We start from the raw sequence: 16,400 nt of genomic DNA on the forward strand, positions 1-16,400 counted from the left end.
ATGTTGACACGTGTGAAAACATTCTAAATTATAGTGCAGTTCACAGAAGATATCCAAAGATAAGAAACTGAAAATGTACATTGAAACGATGAAAGAGATTGGAAAAAAGCAGAGATCATACAAGAAAGGAGTCCTGCGAAGAAGAGAAAGAATATTGTACCTTTAACCTGCAGAAAATACTTGGATAAGCAGGTTTTGGCTAAGTTATTACCACATATACATGACATGATGGAAATCTATTCTTTGAAATGTCAGGTTCCATCAGGCGAAACTCGTACACGATTATGAGTGACTGGAAGGATCCCATAAGAACTGCAGTATCAATATGTATACTGAATTTAAAGCTCGTATTTGGACGGGAACACAATCTAACATGCCTGGTCTAACATGTCTGGTTGGTTTGGCCGCTGGTCAGGGTTATGGGGATTGTGTAGGTGGCCAATGTAAGTTTTGTTGTTGAACATGTAACAAACGTACTGTTTTTTGTGGCAAACGCTAACAATGACCATGATCAGAGATGTTATGCTTTGTGCTACTGAAAGGGGAAAGGATGGAACTGAGAAATAAAAATCAGGTGGGTTGTGCAACTATTGGTGGAAATAACCTATATTCTTATCCTCTTATTTGGAATAATATTTGAGGAAATTTTTTGAAGATAGCCAAGCTGCTGTTTGCAGCAAGCATTGACCATGTTGATACTGGTTTACCTACAGTATTTCGAATGACATTTTTTCGAATGCCATAGTGTCGAAAACATTTGGGCGAAGAAAAAAAATGTCGAATGTCTTTTTTTTAATATTTCAGTTCGAAATGGGGGGTTCCCCCAACCCCCTTTTTTTGTTTTTTGTAACCCTATTTTTCACTCACGAAATCAAAAAATCATGTAAATTAAAAAAATAACACATTCGAAAAAAAAAAATTCGGCCAAATGTTTTCGACATTATTGTCATTCGAAAAAATGCATTCGACATATTAACTGGATACCGGTGATAGTATATCAGTCAATCTGTGTGTTACTGGAAATTATAAAAACAAGTCCCATTTCGAAGCGGCATGTGGGCAAAGACAATATGGGGCTCATCACGAGTTGGGTGGTATCCAGACTGGTATACTGCCCAACTTAATATGCGTTAGCCCCTGCTGCTACTGCTGCATCACGGGTTGGTCACTAACCATTACTCCCCATTCCCCATTGAGTCCACTGCATCCAACAGGGAATTTTTGGTGCAATTAACCTTGCGGTAATACCGCTGGTGATAATTGTGCCAAAAATGTGTATTTTCCCGGCATGTTTAAGCTGGGGGTAAACACGCCGGACTTGAGATTGGACAGAGAATTACTGTTACCGCCATATTTAAGGGCTACTGCCCAACTCGTAATGAGGCCCTATGTCATTGCTGAATTAGCATCAGAAAAAACATGGTACCATTAGAATACTTGATGGTTCACATGCAACTGATTGTTTCCCAACCCTATGGGCCTTCTTGAAGCATACAAAAACACAAAGATGATTAATGTGAACACTCGAACATTTTACTTGTAGTTCGATTCATGAAAATGGACAGAAGAAATATTTCGTGTCCTCTGCAATGGCATGTGTGGCCTGGAGGCCATTGTGGTCAGTGAGCCTGCAATGGCATTAAACATATTGTTCTTTGCAGCTATACATCCAGGAAGTTCTATTGAGGTTGAACGTGAGGTGCTGGGGAGATGGTCTGAATAGTTCTGCATCCACTCAAATCATCCTCAGAGGTGAAATGGATGGGTTGCCTGACTGAACATGTAAAAAGTTTACCTTTAAAACATGGGATATGTAGTGTTACAACAACATTCGAACAATGCTCCATGTGCATACACATACACGTACACAAGTACTCAGAGACTGTAGTAAGGGATGGGGCACTTGTTCAGCCACACTGGCCTCCAAAAACCACTTAAATTCACTGGAAGTATTGGGAAGCAGAAGGATGTTGGGAAGGAGGGCAGAAGTCCAAGGCCCCTCAATGTTATTGGACGATCCCATTGTAGGAGCTGCTGTGGGGGAACTAGGAGAATGGAGGGAGCAGGGGGTCACCCATAGAAGTTGATTGTAGTAGAAATATAGCAAATTTCAGTGTTAGCATCACATGTGTAATGAACCTCCATCTAAGAAGTAAAACACAATCTTGAAATGGAGGCCTCCTGTCCCGAGGGTTGAAGGGTATGCACATGGTCTTGGCTCACACCTCTGGCAGCACTGCAGAAGGATAATGTCTTAATTTCTTGCAGGAATGTGCCCTGCAAGGCCAGGAAAAGGCCGGAGTGCACCTTTGAAGAGGTATCCCAAGAAGAGGGATGAGGGCTTAAGGGCTTTGCCAGTCCAGACCTCTAATTATAGCAGCCCAAGACCCCCAAGCCCAAGACACAAACATTCGAGTGCACTGACCAGCCCAAGACTCCCAGCCATAAGACTGTTAAGTAACCACTCGATCAGGAAGATAAGAGAGCAGGGAAAAGCTGCCCCCACCATTGGTTCATGTGATTTTTGCTGCGAGGTGCCAGGGCGGAATGTAACAAATGTATGTCATGGGTGGCAAAGTTGTGCAAGCGCCAGCCTGTCTGGGAAAAGAGCGGGAGTTCACATAGTTCAGAGAAGTTATCACAACCTCGAAAGTAGCCACCTTGCTCATGTCCTTGGTACCACGTGCACTGTAGAGCTCTGAAATAATTAATTGTGTAACAAAATTGCCAATTAAAGCTTTTGTACTGGATGACGAAAGAAGAAGTTCCTCACATGCAAGAAGATGGACAGAAGATGTTCGGACCAATCGCCTGCCATCCCATATGGAGCAGGCTATATGTGTATAGGGTCACACCAAACAGCTACCTGGATTTTTAACCTACGTGATGTACATCTCTTGTGATCTTGTGTATCTTTAAAACCTATTGCTCATGCTGTTTTTGTCAGAGCACTTCGTGGCAGCAGAGATCTTTGCTGGCACATACTTGTATTCTTATGAGAATAAACCCTGTTCTCCATGCAAGGCATGTGCTACGCATTTTTCCCAAGGAGATTGTATTTATTCTGGTGTGAGCAGTGAGGGGTTACTCTACAAATGTGCTGACCCAGACGTGATCCCAAATTTTCTGCAGAGACGGTGGATTCCGGGTCACACATCTAGAGGGGCTGCACCCGCCTGCAGCAACCAGTCCCAAGCACGCAACCTGTAGTGGTGTAGAGGAGCTGTTTGGATAGAATTCCTGTCTGCTCTTTGGAGTGTGGTGCGACTCCCAGGACGGTGCAGGCCTTTAATGGGACACCTTGACAGAGGAGCTCGGGTGAACACACAGATGTAAGTACACCTCTTGCGAGTGAAAACACCGGGGTGGGGGATTCTGAGATGGAAGTGGGGGAATTGGGGAAAAGTGTGTGGCTTGTGTGTGACTGGTGTGTGATTAAAGCTGACTAGTGTGTATGAGTAGCGGGTAAAGATCACATGGCAAATATATATATTTTATTATTATATGAGAAGAGAAATCGAGAAGTGGGACCATTTCTGAGCCAAGGAAGAAGATTGCGCCATATTTTTAAATAAAATAAGAGGGTAATAAAGTAGGGGCTCAGTATAATTAGAGGGCTCGAATTCCTGTACCCAATATTTATTTATTTTTGTTTTTATTTTATTGTGCATTTGTTAGACGCTTACACAACAAGTCAATTGTGTTTCAAAGCACCCACAGGGCAACAGGGGGGAACATGGGATTGAAAATGTAATACACTGGAGGATAAAGAAGGACCTACTAGGCCTTGCTTGTGAGCATTCAGAGAGTGCAAGTGCAGAGAGAGTGGAGGGGGAAGAGGAAGTGGGGGGTAAACAATTAAATAAATTTTTGGGTGGGAGAATAAGGTGAAGTAGTGGTTGTTATTTTAGATTATTCTGTTAGTTTGTTGTTTTAGTGTTTTCAACTTATATTGTGTATTAGGAGGGCGCCAAGAGAAGTAGTGTGGGTGTTGTGTGTGGGGAAAGTGGGTGTGTGCGTGAGAGAGAGAAGGTAGTGTGGGTACGGGGCAACAGGGGAGCAGAGCGAAGGACTGCTAGGAATGCTTAAGACAAATTATATTTTGCATGTGGTGTGACAATTTTGCATATAAAGGGCCTCATCACGAGTTGGGCATTGATAGCCCTACCGCCAAACCCGCCGGTGCTAATATCGCCGGATCACGGGTTTGGCGGAACAGGTATTGCCCATTCCCCATTGAGCCCATTCGGGAATTCCCCATTCCCCATTGGGCTCAACGGGGAAATTTCGGGCTCTTACCACCAGCAGATTTCCTGCTGGAGGTAAGAGCGCGAAATTTCAACAGTTTTCCCCCCAGATAAGAGCTGGTGGGAAATCAGCCGAAGCCGTGATTTGGCGGACCCTTAAATGCAGCGGTAATAGCGCTACCGCCGCATTTAAGGGTTACTGCCAAACTCATGATGAGGCCAAAGTATATTAACATGGGGTAGCTACACCATTAGAATGTATGTGTAGTGCATTGCTGTTGTATAAAGATAAAATTGTGAAATACCACAAGCAATGGGTGGCAGAGACACCAAGGGAAATGTCCCGCTCATGTCAGAGCACGGTGCGGGTGTGAACAACAGAGGGATATTTGAACACATACACATTCTTGGCTGCCAAATATACAGGTAACAATCTACAAAGGAGGAAAGAGATTTTAGAATTATTAAAAATGGTGGCAGACATAGAGGAAAATGATGAGTGTAAATTCAAGTGTGACAATGGCCCAACCCGAGTGTAGTTAAAGCAATAGTGCCTGGGTGAAAAACAGTTACCTCTGCCCCTAGTAGGATGTTTTCTAACCCTTCCGCCACCAGATATACCAAGCTAACATATGTGTCCCAGTCCACCACAGCACCACCCCATCTGTGTCCCATGTCAAACGAATACTAACGCTGTCATACCAGTGGATGGGAGACCACAGAAGGAGTTAGAAGAGGCTTTATAGGCAGTGCAAATTGAATTGGCATGGTTGAGGGCCCCCGGGGAAGAAGAGAGAAAATCAGGGTGCAGACTAGGCAAATGGAGGGTCAGAGATATTTTGTCTAGATTAGACAGTCCGCAATCAAAGATGTTCATATTGAAAGGGAGAAGGGGAAGGTTGATGAATGAGGGGCAGGGAGTGCAGACTACAGGACAGTGAGGTTGGATGCAGATGCAAACAGGAAGCTGAGAGAGGATGAGTGGGACGCGATGAATGAATTAGAGTATGAAGAGGAGGCGCTGGAGGTTACCCTGTGGGTAGCGAGCTTCTGAGGTTCACAGTTGAGGAAAAGATTTGGGCGGGTTTCCGTGGCAAGGAAAAAGATGAGTGATGGCAAGAAAGGGAGAAGGTGAGTGGGTACACAGCTGTCATTATTGAATAAAGCCCCGGGAGGGCACAGTATGTACCTTGGGCTCAGATGGACACAAACAATCTGATTAAAGCTAAACTGCCCCTCACTGAAGGGGCTGAGTACATGGATATATGCTTTTGAAAAACAAATAGCTGGTATCCCTTTGGCAGTAGGTGATATAACAAGCTGGCTTGTAACAATTGTGGGGGATCAGGCAGGGGATGTTTGGGTTAAGGCTGCATACCCAGAGGTTAAGATAGATGTGAAGTACATGATGGGGTGCACTTTAATGATATCAGAGCGCAGGTGTGGGCCGCACTTCAGTCGGCATCCCCTGATACACCAGATCTGCAGTCCACAATGCAGTATAAAATGGGGGATGATGAAGACCCTGCTCAATATATTTGGAAAGTACAGGAGATGTGGAGGGCAGAGACAGGGGAACAATGGAACCGGTCAGTTATGCTTTTCTATTTTGTCATTAAAAGGGAATTGCCCAAGGAATTACAGAAAGCTCTCCATGAGATAGTGGGAATTGAGGCAAACTACAGACTATCATTATACATTACACTAAGAGGATCAAAGAAAGAGAAAGAAATGGCACAAAAGTTGCAGGCTGAGGAAGCAAAACTGGCACAGAAATAAATATCGAAAATAGCAGTTGAAGGGGCAGTAGTGGCAGTTACTCAAATGGACACAGTAGAACAGACAGCAGCATGAACAGACGCAAGAATAGCAGCATGCTGGACAGGCGGAGGGCAAAGGAATGGTTGGCCTCAGTCACAGTACCCTGAATGGTACCAAGGAGGTCAGCAGCATGGAAGAGTGGGGTTTCAAGGCGGAAGCTAGACAGAGGTAGATTCGGAGGGATAGGGACAAGAGGGGGAGCGGTTTGTGTTGGGGATGCAGACAAATTGGTAATTCTGCGAGGGAGTACAGGAGTAGGATGGGAGTGCGGTATAATCCATACACTCCTGTGGGCCCAATTCTGCAGCAGCAACACTTCCCCCCGATGCCCCCATCAATATCATATGAAAAACACCAAGCATATACACAGCTGATACCATGACCCCCTCAGGCACAGTTGCCTGCCCCGCCCAGAACTCCAACACAAGCTCCGCCGCCAAGCCAGTCATAAAACACCCAAATGCCCGGAAGCAATTCTGTTCCCAATGGGACAGCGACAAATTATCGGGGAGTAAATGTCCTGGGAGGCAACCCCTTCACATTCCCAGGTACAAATACATATGCTGACTAGGACAACCCACGGAAAGCTCTTTCCTGCCCCGTTCTGTCCCTGACTACCCACCCAGACGAGGAACCCTTGGTGGGCGCTGAGATAGGAAATAAACAATTCATCTTTATTGTTGACACGGGTGCCACTAAATCATGCATTGGTGAAGGAAACTTCCTGTTAGGTGAAAAGCTCGACACGCAGGGCTTTTCTAGGGCTCTGTCAACAGTTCCTTTTACCAAAGATGTATCAATCAAAATAGGAGGTAAAGTGGTGCATGTACCTCTACTATATTCTGAAACCTCACCAGTATATTAGTTAGGGTGTGACCTCCTAAGCAAACATAATATGACCATCTCCTTTACAAATCAAGGAATAATATGTGCTACCCCAGGAATGTGTGCTATCAGAGCAATGATGATAATACATGCCAGAGGAGGGGATGTGGTGGCATTCCTGTTTACCTCAATATGTTTTTATATGGGATTACAGTTTTACTTGATGCAGTACCCCAAATTGGGTTAAGCGTGTTGGCAGACACCATCTGATTTTATCTTCAGACCTTTTGTGACCCCAGTGCTTATGGCACGGACAATACTTTCAGTGGACCTGCAAGAGAAAATGATTGTTGTAGTTGGAACTGATTAAGAGAGGTCTGAGTAGTGCATTGTATTGTGTATTGAGCCAACAATACCCCTAAAAGAATTAACATATGCAGAACGGTTTGAGGGTCGGTTTGATGATGGGAAGATAGTGCTGGCTATTTCCATACCCTGGGAGATAATGGTACAATACCATAAAGTAAAGTTTTCTCTAATTGCCCTTGTAACAGTGCCCCCTTTCACTATAAACAACCGACAACAGGGTCCTGGGAGGTTATGGACAACCAGTGCCCACAATGCAGGCCTCTTACAGGGAGAGGCACCCATTTGAATTGGGTGCAGTGTTACTCTGGGTGAAACAGTGTCGGCTATCCAAAGAAGCATGGGATGGGATGAGACATACTGTGTCCGCACTCCTAAATTAAGGGATCATTGTGCCTCCAGCTCCCCATGCTACACAGCTACATACCTGATAAAGACGGTGAATGGTTCCAGTTCGAGAATGATACAAGATCTCTGCCCCCTGAATGGCATTGTACAGTCAGAATTTCCAGTAGTTCCTAATCCTGCGACCATTTTGTGTAGCATCCCAAAACAAGCAACACATGGTACTGTTGTTGACCTGAAATAATGCCTTCTTTTCCATACTCCTGCACCCAGACTCTCAATATCTCACTGTTTGTATGCATGGTGGAATGCGGTACGAGCACACAAGATTACCAAAGGGGTATTGTGAATGCCCTAGTATCTTTAAAAGAATACTACATGCATATTTGGGAAATATACAGGTGCCCAGCACTATCATTCAATATGTGCATGACTTGTTAGTATGCATGACAATGAACAACAATGCCGGAAGGACTGTTAGCATATAAAGGATATAAGGTAGATGAGGCGAAGTTACAATACTGCCTCCAGGAAGTTCTTTCCTTAGGACAATTAATATCCATCCATGGAAAGAAAATAATACCATAACATGCTGCATCCGTGCGTGGTTCTCCCCATCTTAAAACTGTCAAAGAAAGGCAGATGTTTCTCAGACTGTGTAATTATTGCAGAGTGTGGATCCTAGATTATGTTTCGTACATAATGCCTTTGTTGCAATGCCTTAAAGAAGCACAAAAAAGACAATAATGTAACATGGACAGAGGACATGCTTACAAGCTTTAATGACCTGAAAGAGGTAATTTCCACTGCGCCACTGTTTGCAAATCCTGTCTGCACTCAAGAGCTTTATTTGTTCTCCCATTCTAATGGTCAGATATTGACGGCAGTACTCACTCAGACAAGCACTATGGCCACAAGCCATTGGCCTATTACAGTGGAGTGCTACACTCAGTAATGCAGGGACTGTTCCCTTGCGAGCAGGCACTTGCTAATGCTGCATTCGTGATAGAAAAAAGCTCCACAATCACCATGGTGTGTTCCCTAACATTGTACATGGAGCATGCAGAGTTTGCCATTCCAGAGCAATCTAAATGAACGTTGACCACACAGCAGGCATCCGTGTATGAGGTTATTTTATCCAGCCCAAACATCCACATAGTGCGGTCTAAAGCAGTAAACCCTGCTACATTTCTGACAGAACTGTGTGCTGAGGAAGACATCACTAAGCATGACTGTGTAACATTTGAGGGGGAGGAGGAGGACATACCAAAAGCAAAAGACAGCCCACTTTCATTGATGGGCCAGCAACTGTTGACCAGGGGACAGGCCTGAAACATATGTATGTGGCAGTTGTCTGCCTTGTGGATGGTGAGAATGATGTAGTGGTACAGAAAAAGCTGCCCATGCATTAGTCAGCCCAAGCAGCAGAGCTCATAGCACTCATCAAAGCTCTGTTAGCATCCCAGGGGTTTTGAGTGACTATTTATTCTGATTCAGCCTATGTCACCACAACAGTGCACTCAGGAAGGCATGATAGAAAAGTAGAAGGTTTAGAAGGGCTCCCTGGTTCAACATGCAGCATTATTGGATAAACTGATTGAAGCACTTTCCTAGCCCTTCATGATGGCGGTGGTTAAATGCACTGCCCATACCAATGACAAAAACCAGGTTTCACCCGGTAATGCTGCCACGGATGTGGTGGCCAAACACGCCATGTATCTTCCAGTGCCAATCATTTCTGAGTATCCAGTAGCACAGAGATGAGAGCAGTTGCCAGCACCATCCACTTCACTTCTTATAGCACAAATTATTGAAATACAAGGTTGAGCACCACAGGAAGAAAAGAAGTTATGGCAGAAAAGAGGGTGTGCACAATCCCCTACTGATTTATTATGGCAGCAATTATGCACAGGTAAAGTTGTTATGCCACAAACACTGTTGATGGGCATCTTCGACCAGCTGCATCATCCATCTCATTTGTCAAAGCAACATATTGCTGCAGATATACAGTAGGCCTGGTTTGTTCCCAGTCTCCCGGACGTTCTTACTAAAATGGTGATAAATTGAATCACATGCCAAACCTACAGTACTGGTCACACCCTCAGAACAATATGAGGTGCATTACCTCCCCTTACTGGGCCATGTAGGGAGCGCCATATTGATTATGCTGACATGGGAGAGTGGTGCAATAGATGTAGGCATTTGATTGTTGTGGTATGTCCCTTCTCCCGGTGTGTGGAGGTAGGTCCTTGTGCACATCCAGACGCTAAATGTGCTGCCAAATCTTTAGTGAATGAGGTGTTTTCTTGTTGGGGTGTTTGTAATGTGTTGCATTCAGTCAATGACACCCATTTCTTTAACAAACTCTTTAATCCCTTAAGTGCCAAGGACAAGTATGCTTATCCTTTTTTGCATAGACTTGCATAATAGCCTGGCAGTTAAGGGTTTAAAGAAGTGACGGCATTTCTAGGCATCAAGCATTGGATGTGCACAATTTACCACCACCAGGCAAACAGGGTTGTAGGGAGGATTAATGGAATGCTGAAAGTAAACCTCTCTAAGCTGTGTGTCACCCTTCAGGGAAACTGGTTGCACTGTCTCCCTCTTGCTTTATTCAATTTGTGCATGCAGTCCTGTAAGGATCATCAGTTATCACTGCATGAGGTATTAACAGGCAGGCAAATACATACATCTCTATCTCCTATAAAGCAGGCCTCTGATGCTCACAGGCAGCGTCAGTTCTGGGTGAGAAATGTAAGGATTACATGACTATTTTGCCTTGATCGATTAAATGTATTTCTCAACAGATAGCACCACTGCGGTCTGAAGAATCAACCAGTGCTGCATCTACTTCAACGACTTCACAGCCCCTTCAATTGTCACTGGGCAATCGTGTGTTTGTTAGGGACTTTTTGCGCAGGTGGAGTAAACAAAGATACAATGGGCCTTTTGCCGTTGTCTATGCCCATCCATTTGCGGTGAAGGTCCGGTAGCTGCAATATTGGGTACACCTTTCTGATGTCCAAAGGGCTCCCGAAACCACACACCCAACTAGTGAGCAACGCAGTAGCACATGTGGAGTGTCTAGTAAGAGTGAATGTATATTTGCAAAGAAATGTATCATATGTCTATATGTCTCTGAACTACACACACAATTCCACAACATGTTTATTTTTTCTTTTTATCTAATGATGTCACTAAATTTTACTTATTGAGGAGCCTATTTCTGATGTACAATGTGGACCTAAGAAGATATCTAATGATGCAATGTTTTTTTCTATATGCATGATGTGTTTCACATTGAAAATATTTTGTCATTTTATGCGTGGTTTAGCACTATATTTAGTATGTAATTTTATCTGTTTGGAACATATTAAAGTGGGGGATACTCGTGGGAGGTGTACCAGGGGCGAGTGTACATATCAGAATGGGGACAATAACACAAAATTGGGAATTGACACTGTGATGACACAAACAATTATGAAATCTGAATGTATTATCAGATGCAAAATCATATGTGTCATGTGAAAACATATTGAAGCATTTTAAAAGACAAACTAGGAAAAGGTACGATGAATACAGAGGTTTGGATTGTGACATGATAGAGGACATGCACCACACAGAGATGAGTAACAGTTGGTACGTGGACATGACCTTGATCAGGAAACAAAGGGTTAATGGGAGTTGTAATATTTGTTCTTTAATACCAAATGTGTCAGGAGCGCCCAAGGTACTCATACCACTAGAGGTTCCATTTTTGAAAACTCAATGTCTTTTCTATCTAGCACTATGTAGATTTCAGAGCATGTTCCCAGCACACAGCATATGTTGTGTGATGATGGATCCAGATGAACAGCAGTGTGCCCATAATTCCAGAAGCCCACAGTGCCAACAAAGACCACACATGCAGTTAGAACTTGCAAAGTTTGTGTCCAATCGGTGGGAAGAGACTGTGATGAGCTGTATGGTGTAAGAGGATTCAATTCAACACTACAGCTAAGTCAATGGCTAGTCTGGGATACTGAATGGAAACCCTTATTGATATATCTTTACGTCCAGTTCATGCGTTCTGGATGACTACCCCTATATAACACCCCTCTCTTGGAATCCCCCTGACCCCACTGAGCCACGAAGTAGTTCTGTTTTGCAAGTTTAAACGGTTTATTTGATAATTTAAACAATATATATATATATATATATATCACACTTTATAATAAATTAATAATTGAATATCACACTTAATCTGAGCAGTAATCAATAATGGATAGTCCGGCACTAGAACACTTCTTTATAATCAATGATGAGTGGTTATAGGATGGAAACGATAGCAACAATACTTTTATGGTTTCAAATGGATGCAATGTGGAATGAAAATGCAATACAGAAAATACTCAATATGATTTCAACAACACAATGTAATCACTTTTCTCTGGCAATCCACTCCCCCCCTTTATGCAATGCAAGGAAATGGAAGGAAAGCACACAGTTCTCAGAAATGCAATCAAATGTAATTCAGTTCACCCCAGCAAGCTTAGACTACAGGTATGAGTTTGAAATACAGGCAAAAGTGCTTTGATATGTGCTGGCAATGAAGTGAGGAATATGCTGAAAATGGTTTTAATTCCCTTTAGGAGGTTCAGGGTGAGTGAAATATACCTGGGATGAGTTCAGGCTATTTAAATAATTATGACAAGTCCGTACTATGAGTTATTCATCTTTTTCTAAAACCATATTCTGGCTACAGGGGTGTGTCTTTTCAGGTCACATGGTACAGAAACCAGTCTTTCCACTTTCTTCAAGCTCAGCCTCTGTCTCCAGTTTCTCCCCCTCCCAGTTTCTGGCAAGAGGAAGCCACTTTTATGACCCCTGCAATAAACCATCTGGCTGGGTGAAGGGGGTTGCATTGTTCAGAGGAAGCCATTTTTACGACACCCCCAATAAACCATGTGCTTGGGTCCTAGAAGGCCCATTGTTCAAGCTCCTGCAGTCTGTAGGGGCTCCCCTTAATTCAATTACCAGAGAGATGGCATATCCTTAGTGTGGCCAGCAGGAAACAGCCAGGCCTGGGAAGTTACTGTGAATCAGGTTTCAATCCTGATGGGGGTAGTTGCCAGGCAAAATTGGAATCTCTTTAAGCCAGTTTTTAGCTACATGTCATTTCTGTTCCCAGTTTAAATCAAACATACAATTTTTACACTTGCATCTACAATGCTGATTCTAAGTGCAAAACTATGACATTTCAACAGTTACAGACTATGTGACACTCAAAAGTAGGTCACTCAGTTAATTTAAACATTTCGATTTTGGTGGTTTTAATCCAGTTTCAGTTAGGCTGCTGACATGCATAGCTCAGCCAGTTTTGATTTGTAAATCTGACCATGGCAGTGTCATCCCCCTCTTTTGGAGAGGCGCCCGGTGTGTGAGGGATGTTGGTTGAAATTGTGCACACACAAGACAACCCTTCAAGTATTTGTTGAGGTCCTGGCCCATGTGTGGCCAGTATGCAACCTCTCTTAAGATTTCCAGTGTTGTGTGAAACACCCTATGACCGGCGGTGGCCGCATCATGGGCGTGACTTAACATCAGGCTTCGGAATGAGGTAGGAACCACCCACTGATCGTGGCCAGCTTTCGATTTCCTTACCAACAAACCGTCTTGGATTCGGAACATTTTTGGACATTTCATCAGCACTCTTAGGTCCTCTTTCCCAATGTAATCGGAATCCGTCAGGGGAAAGTTCTCAGGGTCCTCAATGTGCTGGTAAAACTTACCAATTATTGGATCCCCTTTCTGAGCTGTAATTAAATCAGCATGAGGGGTCTCCTTACTCCATTGTGCAGTGGAAAGATCATTGTGAGCATTTGTCTGGGACCTAGTGATAACAGTGACCTGGATTTCCCCCAACAGGGACTCAAACTCAATTAGATCCCCTTGGATGGCCCTGGTTTTGGCCAGCTGATCAGCTAAGTCATTTCCAGTTTTGTCTGGTCCCTCTACTTTGGAATGACCCTTGATCTTTTTCCAATAGATGGTCATCTCATTCGAGGTGACCAGATCATCAAAGTTTTGGATCAACTTCCCATGTTTCAAGGGTTTGTGGTTAGCACATAACATGCCTCTAGTTTTCCAATTAACCAGGTGCTCCACGAACCTGTTCCGTACATAATACGAATCTGTGATTATGACCAGTTCGTGGAGTTGATGCTGGACAGCAGTGGGGATGGCCTGATGCACAGCCATCAATTCTGCCACCTGACTACTTCGGGGACCAATTTTGTATCCAGCGGAGGGTTCTGGGAACTCCTTCACCCATGCATTCCCTACGCCAGCCACCAGTTCTTTCTCCCCGTCGTTGTCAACATGGTAAGAGCATCCATCCACATAGACAGTGGGCATTCCCTCACACTTGTCCTCTTCAAAGACTTTGTGTGGGGAATTAAGGTATGCCTCCGTGTTGTCCTTGATCTTTAGACTTTCGTCCTCGAGACAGTTTTCTCTGGCACAATCATGCAAGTCAGCCAGACCTTGCGCGAGGGGACCTGTCCATTTGGCCATATCTGACCTCCACAGGAAAGCCTTGCATTGACAGAATCCAGGAAGTAATTCGGGAATTACTCACATTTCCGGCCCGGATTCTATCACTTTGGAGATATTGCAGAGGCTGGTGTGGAGTCTCCACTATGATGTGTTCCCCCTGGATAAACAGGCAGTAATTCTTCAATGCCCACACCGTTGCCAGGAGTACCTTCTCACAATCGTTGAATTTTTCCTCCACAGAGGATAAAGTTTTGCTCGCATAGGAGATTACTTTATTGACCTTGTCATGCTTTTGGTATAATACTGCTGTCAAGCAGGTATTAGAGAACCCCGTCTCCAGGAAGAACTCCTTGTTTCTGACAGGGTAAGCTAGGCAAGGCGCTTGTGAGAGGCTTCTCTTGAGTTGTTTTACCGCCTCGGCTTGTTCTGGACCCCATTCCCACTTGACCCCCCCCTTCAGGAGATGAATCAGGGGTCTGGTGATCTCTGCGTAGCCCTCAATGAACTTTCTGCTGTAATTAGTCAGTCCAAGGAGGCTCCTTAGTTCCCGCAGAGTTGTTGGGTCTTTCAGTTTCTCAAGTGCTTCCACTTTCTTTTCCTGGGGACAGAGACCCTGAGGAGTAATCTCATGCCGCAAGAAATTAACACGGGTTCTACACCACTGTGCTTTCTGTAAGGAAAGTTTTGCTCCGGCGGCCCTCAACTGCGTCAGAACATAACTGATCTCCGCTATGTGTTCCTCCACAGATGAACTTTTGATGAGGACATCATCTACATAAGCCAGGTTAACCCTTGCACCCAGGTCGGGCATGGCCTTGTGTAGGAAAATGTTGAATTAATTGCCGGAGTTGAGGTATCCGAAGGGAGTCCGGGTCCATGTGTATTGCTGGCCCCCAAAGGTAAAAGCCAGCTTGTATTGGTCCTCCCTACTGACCGGCACGGTCCAGTATCCATTGGTCAGGTCTATTGCAGTGAATACCTGTGACCCCTGAATCTGGGCCAGCCCTTGGTCAATGTAGGGAAGAGGCCATCGGGAAGTATGGACCCGTTTGTTGAGCTCCCTAAGGTTAGCGCAGAGTCTCCACTGGCCGTTTGGCTTTAATATTGCCAGCACCAGATTATTGAAGGTGCTGTGGACTGGACGGATTATTCCCCTGGACTCAAGGTTCTTAATTATTTCAGTAAGGGACTCCATTGATGCGAGAGGCAAGCGATATTGCTTCACAAACACTGGAGTCATGCCAGGGTCCGTGGGGATTGTTGTTGTGTGGATGTCGGTGCGACCACAGTCATATGAGTCTACCGCAAAGAGATCTTGGAAATCCAAGAAGACTTGTTTCAACTTTTGCTTCTGTTCCAGAGTCACACAGGCATCAGCTAGGTTGACTCTCTCTTCCACCATCTGCCTGAAGCTTGGAAAGACTTCTGGTTTGGATATCTCAGCGGTCTCCTCCAGCTGGGTGGAGAAGTCCCTGGTCAGAGTGCTGATTTGGACTGGAGGCTTCAGGTGGGAAAGGCAGCCCTCATGGACCTGGAAAATCACCTCATCCCTCCTGAAGTCACAAGTCACATCTTCCTTACCATAAGGGCAAGAAGTGTACACCAGGAAGTTCCCCCCATGGCGGGTAAAAATCCTGTCTGGTGTTGTATTGTCCTCACTGTCACTGTCAAAACAGTCCTTGGGGATTGGTCCTAACAGTTCATTTCCTAAATCGATGGAAAAATGTCGGTCATCAACCGCCATTCCAATAATGGTGCCTGCGGCTAGAGTAATACTCTTTAAGTCGCTGTTATCCACCTCTATTAGAATGGTGTCATGTTCTATGTTGACTAATGGAGTTGGGTTTACCCCCAACCCTTGCTGTTGGAAAGAAGCATTTAGGTGTATATAAGCATCAGGGTTTTTCAAATGTTGTCCTCTTTTAACTTTCACTTCCAGGGAGAATTGTCGCGTCCTTTCTGGGATGGTGACTTCCTCTTTGATCTGAATCTCATCTGCATAAGGTAGCAATTGAGCTGACCTAAATGCTTTTTCTGGATCATCAAAGCCCATGGGATTATCCGCTAATCGATACCAAGCTTTGAAGTTTATTAGGTCCAAACTAATGGCAAAGCGATTGAGATTGTCATTGCCTAAGTAAAAAGCGGCAGTGACGTCTCGCACGACCCAACAATTGTGGACTATGCTCTTGTTGCCAATGTAGATTTTGAGCATACACCTGCTTGGCAGGAGATGTTTGGAATTGGGTGCTTCCAGGT

This window comes from Ambystoma mexicanum, chromosome 7q (genome assembly GCF_040938575.1).
Source record: "Ambystoma mexicanum isolate Mex_15411 chromosome 7q, UKY_AmexF1_1, whole genome shotgun sequence".
NCBI lineage: Eukaryota > Metazoa > Chordata > Amphibia > Caudata > Ambystomatidae > Ambystoma > Ambystoma mexicanum.